Raw genomic sequence first — 9,939 nt, forward strand, 5'->3', positions numbered from 1 at the left:
CGGGACATCTCGTGCTCAGGGAGACGGCGCCACTGTAACCTCCAAGCCTGAGACGGAGGAGGAAACACTGAGAGGAGGGGACGGGTGGGTGAGCAATTTGTCCTTCACTCCTGTGCTGGGTTGGCTAGGGTCCCCCTCAAAAGTCACACCCACCTGGCACCTCAGAATGTGACCTTATGTGAAAGTGGGGTCTCTGCAGATGTAGTCAAAGTAAGATGAGGTTGCACTCGATTTAGGGTGACCTCTCAACTCAACTGGTGTCCTCTTGAGAGGAGGCGGCCCCATCCCCGGCGCGATGTGGCCACGAGCCAAGGAATGTCGGCGACCAGGACCAGGAGGGCCAGCAGGGGCCGAACCCTAGAGCCCGGGAGGGAGTGGGGTCCCGGACCCCCTGACTAGGGACCATGGGCCTGAGCACCGGCAGAGCACCTCTCCTGAGGCGCAACCCCGCCTCTCCTCCAACTGGTCACCAGCAGGAGAGGACACCAGGCTGGGGGACACCCCCTTACCGCCTATTTCATCCTTGGCACACGGCTCCAGAGCCCACAGGAAGACGGGTGAGGGGCAGCACAGCACGGCACCTGGCTCAGAGCTTCGGGGCTCCGGGCACCGAGGGGCACAGCTGCTGACCAGCCAGGAAAAAGCCCGCCTTTCCCGGAGCCGTGGTTCCCAGTAACCCCAACATCACTCGTTCTGGTGCCCTGTTGCTCACCACTCAACACTCCCAGGCCTGAGCTCAAACCCTTCCACACCCGCCAGCCCCTGGGTGGCTCACCCGCCCTCTCCCCCCAACTCCTCTCCCTCCCCCCGCCCACCGCGCCAAGTCCCTGCCGCCACCCCAGGCCTGCGGGCGGGAGGCCGTTTAGGAAAAACGGGCATCAGACAAAAACTCTCGTGGAGTGACCACGTGGAATCTGAGCAGGACGGTCAGAGACCAGACCAGGGGCCTTCTCCAAGGCTGTCCTGCACTCCAGGGTCAAGGTCATAAGAGCCAGAGAAAGTCCCACAGAATGTTCCAGACTGAAGCTGTGTAAGACACACAGGACTTGAACCCAACTGGCCATTGGGCACAACACCAGAGACATTAACAGCTGGGCCTGCCTGTCCAGGAGGCCACCTTCGGGGACCAGGGGTTGGAGGGAACTGTCACCATGCCCCCCCAAGGAGGGGTGCCTCCTCCTGGGGAACACCTGCCTCTGGGGTCCACCCCAATCCAGGGCCAGACATCTGAACACCTTCAGAAGCCGGTCTGTGAACATGACCGGGACCCTCCTCGGGCCGCTGGGCTTGGGCAGCAGAAGCTGGCCCCGTTCCCCCTCAGAAGAAGCCCACCCCTGCCTGGCATCCTGACACCCAGAGGCCCCCGGCAGAGCCAGGGGCCGACTCCAGGGTGCTGGTGGGGGGCTTTCCATTCTGGGTGGTCAGGGGGCTGAGAACCTGCCCATGGCCAGATCCCCATCCCACTGGGCCTGGACCCGGCTGGCCTGCCCAGTGCCCAGCCCGCTGTGGCCACCGAGTCCTCATGGCCCCAGGTGAATGGCACCTCCAGTCCCAGGTCTGGGCTCTTCTGAGCCCCGAAAATGGCCCAACTCCTTGCACCCCCACGGCTACCTGGACGCTGTGGTCGGTCCTGGGGACCCACCTCCTCCTGCTGGACGGAGCTCTACCCTCTCTCTTCCCTTTGCCCAATTTGTTAAGTTCCCCCAATTTCACATCACTTTTCACAGGGAGGGGGCCCGAGGGTCGCGCGGCCGGAGCCCGTGGTGCTGCGCGGGTCAGCATCGGCCAGGCCTGGCCACAGGGACTCCATCGTGACCACACGTCGCTCCCCCCCAAAAGCCCTCCCCTGACACCAACGGGCTGAACAAACTGGGTTACGGCGATTAACACAAATTCTGTCCCCGAACTTACATAACCACAGACACTGTCTCAAGAAGAGCCTCCTCCATCGCTGGCCCCGTTTCCTGCCCTGCACCCCAGCTCTGCTCCCGAAAGCAGAGCTCCCCCCAGACCTCCCGGCCACACGGGCCCTGTCCCATGCCGCCTGGCCGGGCGTCTGGCGGCCCTCCCTCAACGGCAAGCGGAGGGTGGAGACGTGGTTACCTGAGCGAGACGGATCCTCGCTTCCCAGCCAGCCCCGTCCAGACACGAAAGGGACTCCAGATGCCCCCGACCACGCCGGGCAGACGGGGCCCCCGGCACTCCAGTCCACCTGGAACTCGGAGCGTGGCCTTGTCTGGAAACAGCATCTTTCCCGTGTGATTATCTAGGGTTCCCCCAACGAGACCCCCCTGCAGGGAGGGAGCCCCACATCCGGTGACGGCTGTTCTTACAGGAAGAGGGGAACCTGGACATGACACACAGAGGGAGAGCGGCCTGTGACACTGGACGTAGAGACGGGAGTGACATGTCTACTGGCCGGGGGCGCCAGGAGTTGGGGGAGGCAGGGGCGTCCCCCAGAGCCCCAGCAGAAACCAGCCTGGCCCACGCCTCGACTTCGGACATGTGGCCTCCAGAACTGAGAGGGAAATGTCTGTTGTCCGTGGTCTCGGGCTCACACTCCTCTCCAGCCCTGGGCCCTGATCCTGCCCCACAGCCGCCCTTGGACCAGTGGTCACAAAGCGGGGAGCACAGAGAAGCGGGTGCGCTTAGCAGGAAAGGGAGAAGTGGGCTGAGTCACAGTGGAGAAGCTGGGGGGTCCTCCTGGCCCTCCAATCAGGATACTTGCTTGGAATCCAGGTGACCTTTATAGAGGGGCCACCTGGGGATGATCCTGGGATGCACCCCATTTTCACTTCTGCATCAGAGCTCCCAGTCGGCTCCCCCACTGCACACACGGGGAAACTGAGGCCTGTGGAGGTCACGGTGTTCGTCCGGCGTCCCCCAGAAGTTCAGTGAGGGCAGGGCTCACACCACAGGACAGCACGCGCTCCACGCCCTGGCCCTGCGGGGGGCAATGTGGCTAGTCCCCACGAGGCCCTGCAAACAACGGTCAAGGTCCTGTCCAGGTCTAGCGGCCTCCAGAGCCAGGCCACCTCCTGTCCACACTGCCCCAGAAAGCAAGGCCCCTCCGTCTGCCCCGGACAGGGGCGGCACTGGGAACCAGGCCCATGGTCACCAACATGGGCAGTCACAGTGACTTCAACGGGAAGGGCAGGTGTGAGGCTCGGAGGATGCCAGCGGTCAGCGCTGGGGTGCGAGCCTGAAGACACACACGGCTGCCAGATGGGTGCTGCTCCTGAGAGCCACACACCCTGCTGTGGGGTCAGGGACATTTTATGCCAAACTCCCTCTGTCTGACGTCTTCGGGACAGTGGGACTGGGGGTGAGTGGAAGGAACCTTGAAGTTGCTAGACTGCCCCCCCCCACCGTCAGAACCTGCTGGGGGATGCAGGGGGCATGGCTCTGGGTAAGAATAAGAGGAGCAGCAATGCACCCCCAGCCCCCACTCCACCCCTCACCGCCCACCCCCAGTCCCCGGTGCTGACCCAGCCCCAGGAAGCTGCAAAGCCAGGTGTGAAGTCACATGGAGGCCAGTCTGTGACCTCAGTGTCTTCCTCAGGGGCTGACAAGCAAGTGCTGGGACCTCCTGAGTCTCCAGCGTCACCACCAGAGCAGCCAGTGAAGGCCCACACGCACCTGCTGGGTCCCCGCACCGACAAGCAACGTGACCCGGTGGCAGGCCCAGGGGACACGCAGAGGACACGCAGAGGACACGCACGTGGAGCACCCTGCTCTCCCCCTGCTCTGGAGCCTCCTCTGGGTCCTCCCCGTTCCCTGTGTCCCTCCCGAGCCCCTCAGGCAGGGGACAAGGCCGGTGTGCAGGGAGGGTGCAGGCTGAGCACCGACAGGGACAGCCGGGGTCACAGCAGCATGGCAGCGCGGCCCGCCCCGCGCACCCCTCGCATCCTGGGAGAGGGTTTCCAGCAGGCAATTTGCATAATATTCTCTGCAAGTTAATATCAGCCCCTGATAATGATCTCAGCATAGCGTGGAGCTGAGGCGGCTGTTACAACACTAAGTAATCATATTTTAAATTATGTTTCCCTTTATAGAAAGGTGTTGCAAAAACACACAGCCGTGAAATCTGTTGCAGCCCCACTGCCAACCACCTGACCAGGTTCCCAGTGCCACGGCTGTGGCTACAGCTCCGGGGCCCAACGCCCCAGGCCACCCCATGACCCCGCTCGCCCCAGCCTCACCCCAGCTGGGGCCAGGGGACCCTTCCCAGCAGGAGCACTGCTCAGAGCCATCCCGGCTCTGGCTGCAGTCAAGGGCGAGTCTGTGCAGAGAAGTTCATGGGGCCTCTACTGCCTGCCGTGCTGGGGTCCCTGCTGCCCTGGCAGTGGGTGAGCAGGGCTCCCCCTTCCCCCAGCCCAGCCTCATGCAGGAGCCCCCAATGCCCATGAAGCCAGACGTCCACAAGACCCGTGGGTAACAGTGTCCTGAGAACTCGTCTTCAAGTCAGGGCTCCCGTCACCCCTTGCCGTCTCAGGGCCCTCTCCGGAGGACAGGCCCGCTCATCCCGACTGTGGCACCTCTGACAGCCTGGCAGATGCCCCTGGCAGGTGACCTGGGGGTCACAGTGGGGTGGGGCAGGGGGCACCACTGGGAAAGCCAAGGAGGCGGAAGGAGCTGGAGGGGCGGGCCTACCACTTGGGGCCCCTGCGCCTCTGCAAAGCTGGGACAGAAAAAGCCATGGGCTCCCCTCTCATTTCGCTACATTTAGGAGCCGGGCCACCGCTCAACCTCTATTTTCTTAAAAGCTTTTTCTTTTTTATTTAAAAAAAAATCCAATTATAGCACAAATCTCTCAGCAGGGGTCAGTGTAGAATAAGAATAGCCAAAGTTAATGGACATGACACAGGCAAGATTAATGCCTAAAGGGTTTGGAAAGTTGTATGATGCAGATTTCATTAACATTTTAATTGTAATGTATCTTTTTAATCTTCTCTCACCCTAATGGCTTTATATCCCCAAAAAAGGAAGAAGAAACTGCTGACAACAACAAAAAGTATCGACTTACGGAATGTAACAAAGGCCTTCACAGTGCAATGGAAGCTGAATTAAATGAGCAAAACCACATTAATGTTGCGATTTTCTAACAGCACCAAAGTCCAGTGCAGCAAAGGCAGTCACTTCTCCCCTCCTGGCACAGGGACAGGGACAGATGAGGACACCGCCCAGCGCAGGCGCAGCCCAGGACCAGGGTGGACGAACCACCCAGAACCACTTCTTTTTGCTCTTGGAGTGCAAGGGGCTTTCTCCACACACTCAGCAGCCCCCATCCTCCTCCCCACTGGCAGATTCCAGAAAATACCAGCCGTGGGGCAGAATACCCTTCATAACTGCAGGGGTGGGCCCGGGGCATCTAGAGGTGCCCCCATAATGAGGGGGGCATTTTGTGGGGCAAGGGCTGGGCCTGTAGACAGGCAGGCGTCCTCAAGGAGGGCCCCGGAGGGCTCGGACCGTATTACTGCCTCCAATTTCCAAAGGCACTGTCTCTGGATGTACACTCAGCCTTGACTACCAAGGGCCTAGATTTTTATTTTCAATCAACAAACACTCCAGGTGCACCAAGCCCACACCTGCTGCTGTCTGACCCTCCGCCGCAGATCCAGCTTCCCCCAGTAGCACCCTCTCAGGTCCAGGCTGCCGAGGGACCCAGTGGCTGGGTGCGGACACAGCCAGGCTCACTGCTCACCCCAGTGACTATATATGGACACTTTCAGGCCCCTTTGGTCCCCGCCCCCAGCTCTGCCTGCTTTCCAGGCACTGGGCAGGCCTGGGCGGGGCCCAGGAGCTCCCGGCCCATCCATGGCCATGTGCCCTCCTGGATGCCAGGGCTCAGGGCCACGGGGGAGGGGCGGGATTCCTTCAGAGAGACCCACGGGGCCAGAGAAGCCATCTCAGAGAAAAGTATGCTTCCATCCTCCCTGGAGACAGAGAAGCGGCCGCCCCTTAAAGGGGCCCGCGCCCATCACGGCTCCTGCGCCCTTCTTGGTAGGGGGCATATGGAGAGGGCCTGCAGGCCAAACCCATCCTACACAGAGGCCCCAGCTTAGGCCTGCTCACCATCACCCTCTACCAAGTAGCATCAAGGCGCACAGGGCAGGGCTCAGAGAGGGCGAGTTACCCCCCCAAGCTCACACAGCCTTGGGCCAGATGCGACCTGGAAGAGATGGCAGAGCTCCCCATCTGAGCTGCCTCCTTGCTCCTTGCTGGACATGGGCCCAGCCAACAGCAGCTGGGGTGGGATGGTACCCAGAGAGCCCAGCTGCCCCCAGTCGTCTCTGCTCAGCGTGCTCCGGGTCCTGGGGAGTGACGGTGCCCACAGCTCTTGTCCTCGTGGGTACCACTTCCACTCTGAGGATGCTGACCCCAGGCCCCCCAGGGAGCCGTGCTCCGTGGTGCATGTCCAGTCACTTCCAGACCCCTGTGTGTCCACCCGGTCCCACCCCACGGAGACCCTCGCCCACAGGGCCCCCACTGGGTTCCCAAACCTGAACGTTAAAGACAAAGGCTAGGCCTCAAAGGAGGAAGCTCAGCTCCCAGTGGGCCAGCAGCTGCAGGTGACAGTGAGGGAACCTGGGGCAGGCCCCAGCAGATTTGCGAGTGACTTCATCCAGGGCCAGGCTGGGGAGATCGAGGACTGGCCAGCAGAGACAGAGGCAGCCTAGACAGGCGCTCCCTGCCCAGAGGTGAGCAGCGCTGGGGGCGTCCCCCTGGGGGAGCGGCTTGGCCTCTGGGCACACCCTCCACAGCTCACCAGGGCTCCGAACACAGAAAGGGAGAAAAAAACAGGTGGGGCGGAGCAGGAGAGGCACAGTCCTCCTCCCTGGTGGGGTGGAGGGCTGCACAAGTGCAGGGCCAGACTGCTTGCCTGGGGGAGGGTCGAGGGAATGCCAGGAAAAGCACATCACACTGGCACGAGGTGCTCGGAGATGGAAACAGGTTAGCGTCACACTGGAACAAGGGGAAGGCCTGGCTCCCAGACGGGCGCCCAGGCCGGGGTGTGAGAGGCCCGAGCGGGTCAGCCCCCACTGGGTCCTGCCACCCCTCACCAGCCCCCATCAGGCCCATGGCCCGCCAGACGTCACAAGCCTGGGCTCAGCAGGAGTATCTCTGGGTTGGCGGGCAGGAGGCCCCGTTCCTGCTCTGGGACACCCCCCAACATGCACACACACGAGGGCACCCCAGGGTTTTGCTCCCCCTCAAAGACCAGGCCTGGAAGCCAGCCCCTGGGGACACTGGCCACAGGGATGAGCCAGGCCAGCCAACACTGCCACCTCCGCCCATTACCGCTGCAAAGTCCCTGGTTCTCACGAGAAACGTGCCAGAGACTGCGGGCAAGGGGGCCTGAGCTGGGGGGTTTGGGGAGCTGAGCTGACCCCCCCACACACTGGCCCCCCTCCAGAGCTGCTCCTCGGACCCCTACAGCCCAAAGGGCAGTCTCTGGGAAGCGGGGCGGCTGCCAGGAGGCTGCATAGGACTTGCTGGCAGGGTGGCGGAGGTCCGGGCTGCAGGGGTCCAGTCCTGGGCACCGGACCCCCACTCTGCACTCCAGGGAGCATGGGCCTCCGGGGAGGGGGTGCAAAGTGGGGCTGGGAACATCCTTGGAAGGGTGGACGCCACAGCACTTACCTCTGCCCCAGGAGGGGCCCTGGGCCCACCCCAGCCTATGACAGAGCCATGGCGAGCAGGGCCCCAGAGCTAAAGGTCCCAGAGGAGCCAGGTTTCGGAGGCCACTGTCTTCACCTCTCTTATGTGAACAATGCACACTCACGTTTTGGTGGAAAAACAGGGAAAGGTTTGAAAGATTCTGTACAAAGTCACCCCCGAGCCACCAGCCAGAGAGGGCCCCTCTGGGTAAGCACACGTACATGACCGAGAACCTGGGGGTTCCCGGCACAGACAGGCGGCAGCCTAGCGTTTCAACACCAGCCACCTTTCGATGCCGCCCCCTCTTCACACATCCTGCGGGAGACCCTACGTGGCTGCCTGGGTGAGGGTGGACGGAGCGGCGCAGTCAGCTCGGTGTCAGACACCACGTCCAGCACCGTGCCCTCCCTGGGTGTGACCACTGACAACAGATCTCTGGCCACTGAACGGTGACAGTGGTATCTGGTTCTACTTCTGTGATCCTTCCAGCCACCTCTAGGAGACAGCGGGGGGCCAACCCCTTGGGTCTCATCTTCTATTTCGTTGGCTCAGGCTGCAGCCGAGGTGCCAAGCAACAGTGAAATGCCCCCCGGGGGAAATGCCAACAGGCCAGGGGGGCACCCAAGAGCAGCTCAGTGGGCCACAGGAAGGGGGAAGGTGGTCTGCTGGAAGATGGGAGGGTGTGGGCTGCCTGAGACATCGTTTCTTATCTGTGAAATGGAGCCAACATGGGAAGCTGCCTCTCCCGAGTCCTGGTGACTCTAACTGACACCCTGCACACAAGCAGGCCCTGCAGTCCCTCTGTGATCCTCTGGGCAAACGGAAGGAGGTGGGGAGGGAGACCTAGGGAGAGACCACTGCAGACCACACAGGCGGGCGGGCGCAGGAAGCAGGAGGGGGGCACGCTGAGGGGGTGGGGCACAAAGTGCGCTCCAAGGTGCTCAGGTCGGCAAGTTGGGGGAGGGCAGGAAGCGTGCTGCCCCGTGCCTCCCCTGTTGGCTCCAGCCCCCCTCCCCCCGCCCCCTTCCCAGCCACACACAGGATGGACTCGGCTACAGTGTGCCCAAGGAGGCACGGCTGGGTCCCAGTGAGTCCCAAGAAATACCACTAGAAAAGAGGCGCCAAATGCCCGTGTGGGCAGAAACAGTTCAGATCTCACGCCCAACGATGCAGATGGTAATAGGGTGGGGGGTGGGGGGAGGACCTGGGGGCTGTGGGAATGGCCAGCTCCAGGGGACTGACCCCCTGCAAAGCCACAAGTTTACAGGGCAGCAGAGAGCTGGTCAGCACCAGCCTGAAACAGAACTTCTAAGGAGCTCAGGACGGACAGAACCTAGAGGTGACCTCTGACCTCACGAGTCCCACACCGGTGAACCAGTTTAGGACCCCTGGCCTGACCACAAAATGTGAGCAGCAAGCTCTGAGCTCACCTCAGAGCTTCCTGAAGAGGGGGCCTGGGCCGCAAAATCTCCTCGCGCAGAGACCGGCTGCGGATGGCAGGTGGGAGCCCCTCATGGCGCAGCTCAGCCCGCGCCCAGGTCCCCCCGAAGCTGGGGGGGCCCACATCTTCCCTGCCCAGATTGGGGTCCGCACAACGAGTGAACCGGAGCAGCGATACCCATGAAGGCGCCCACAGGACCCGGAAGGAGAGGTGCAAAACCCGACTGATGCGCAGCCCGGAGGTCGGCCTCGGACCCCTGCGGGGGAGGGAGGGCGTGCCTCCTCCCAGCCCTAGCCCGGGGCCAAACGCGTCTTGGCCTCCCGACCCCCAGGGGATGGGCTCCGTGTATCTAGTCGCAGGGGGGGGAGGGGGAGGCGAGAGGGGGCAGGGGGAACGAGTGTCCGGACAAGCCCTGCGGGAGGGAGACGCCCAGGGCTGGGGTCTGCCCGAAGCGCGCTGCCCGTGGCCCTCCATCGGTGGGACCGGAGTGCGGCTCGGCTCGGGGCGCCTCCCCGGGCCCCGGGCCCCGCGGCCACCTCGGCCGGGCAGGCGCGCTGCGTGAACTTGGGCTGCGGGCCGGCGGCGGGCACTGCGGCAGCGCGCGCGGCCGGCGCCGCGGAGTTTGGGGAAGTGCGGCGGCGACCCTGGTGGCTGCACCAAGTTGGGCGTACCTGCGGGCGCCCGGCCCGGTCCGGCCTGCGGCAGCGGCGGCCGGCGGCAGGAAGTGTTCCGGCGTCCGCGCGCTCCGCTCACATGGACTTTCTCCGGCCTCGCCCAGCACCGGCCGCACCGCGGGGCGGGGCGGGGCGCGCGGGGGAGGCGCGGCGGGCCGGTTA

General features: G+C 63.3%; 1 protein-coding gene across 2 annotated transcripts in view; it reads right to left on the minus strand.

Moving 5' to 3' along the window:
- Nucleotides 1-9,878, minus strand: part of NACC2 (NACC family member 2) — a 62,638-nt gene extending 52,760 nt beyond the window's left edge. Inside the window, exon 1 of one of the 2 annotated variants that reach the window (XM_037036456.1) lies at nt 9,775-9,878. The gene's annotated coding sequence lies outside the window, so the exon portion shown is untranslated. The remainder of the gene's footprint in view (nt 1-9,774) is intronic. The other variant, XM_037036458.1, reaches the window with a different exon arrangement.
- Nucleotides 9,879-9,939: the final 61 nt, after the last annotated feature.

This window comes from Sturnira hondurensis, unplaced genomic scaffold (genome assembly GCF_014824575.4).
Source record: "Sturnira hondurensis isolate 20B ecotype Veracruz unplaced genomic scaffold, ASM1482457v3 Scaffold0022908, whole genome shotgun sequence".
NCBI classification, from domain to species: Eukaryota; Metazoa; Chordata; class Mammalia; order Chiroptera; family Phyllostomidae; genus Sturnira; species Sturnira hondurensis.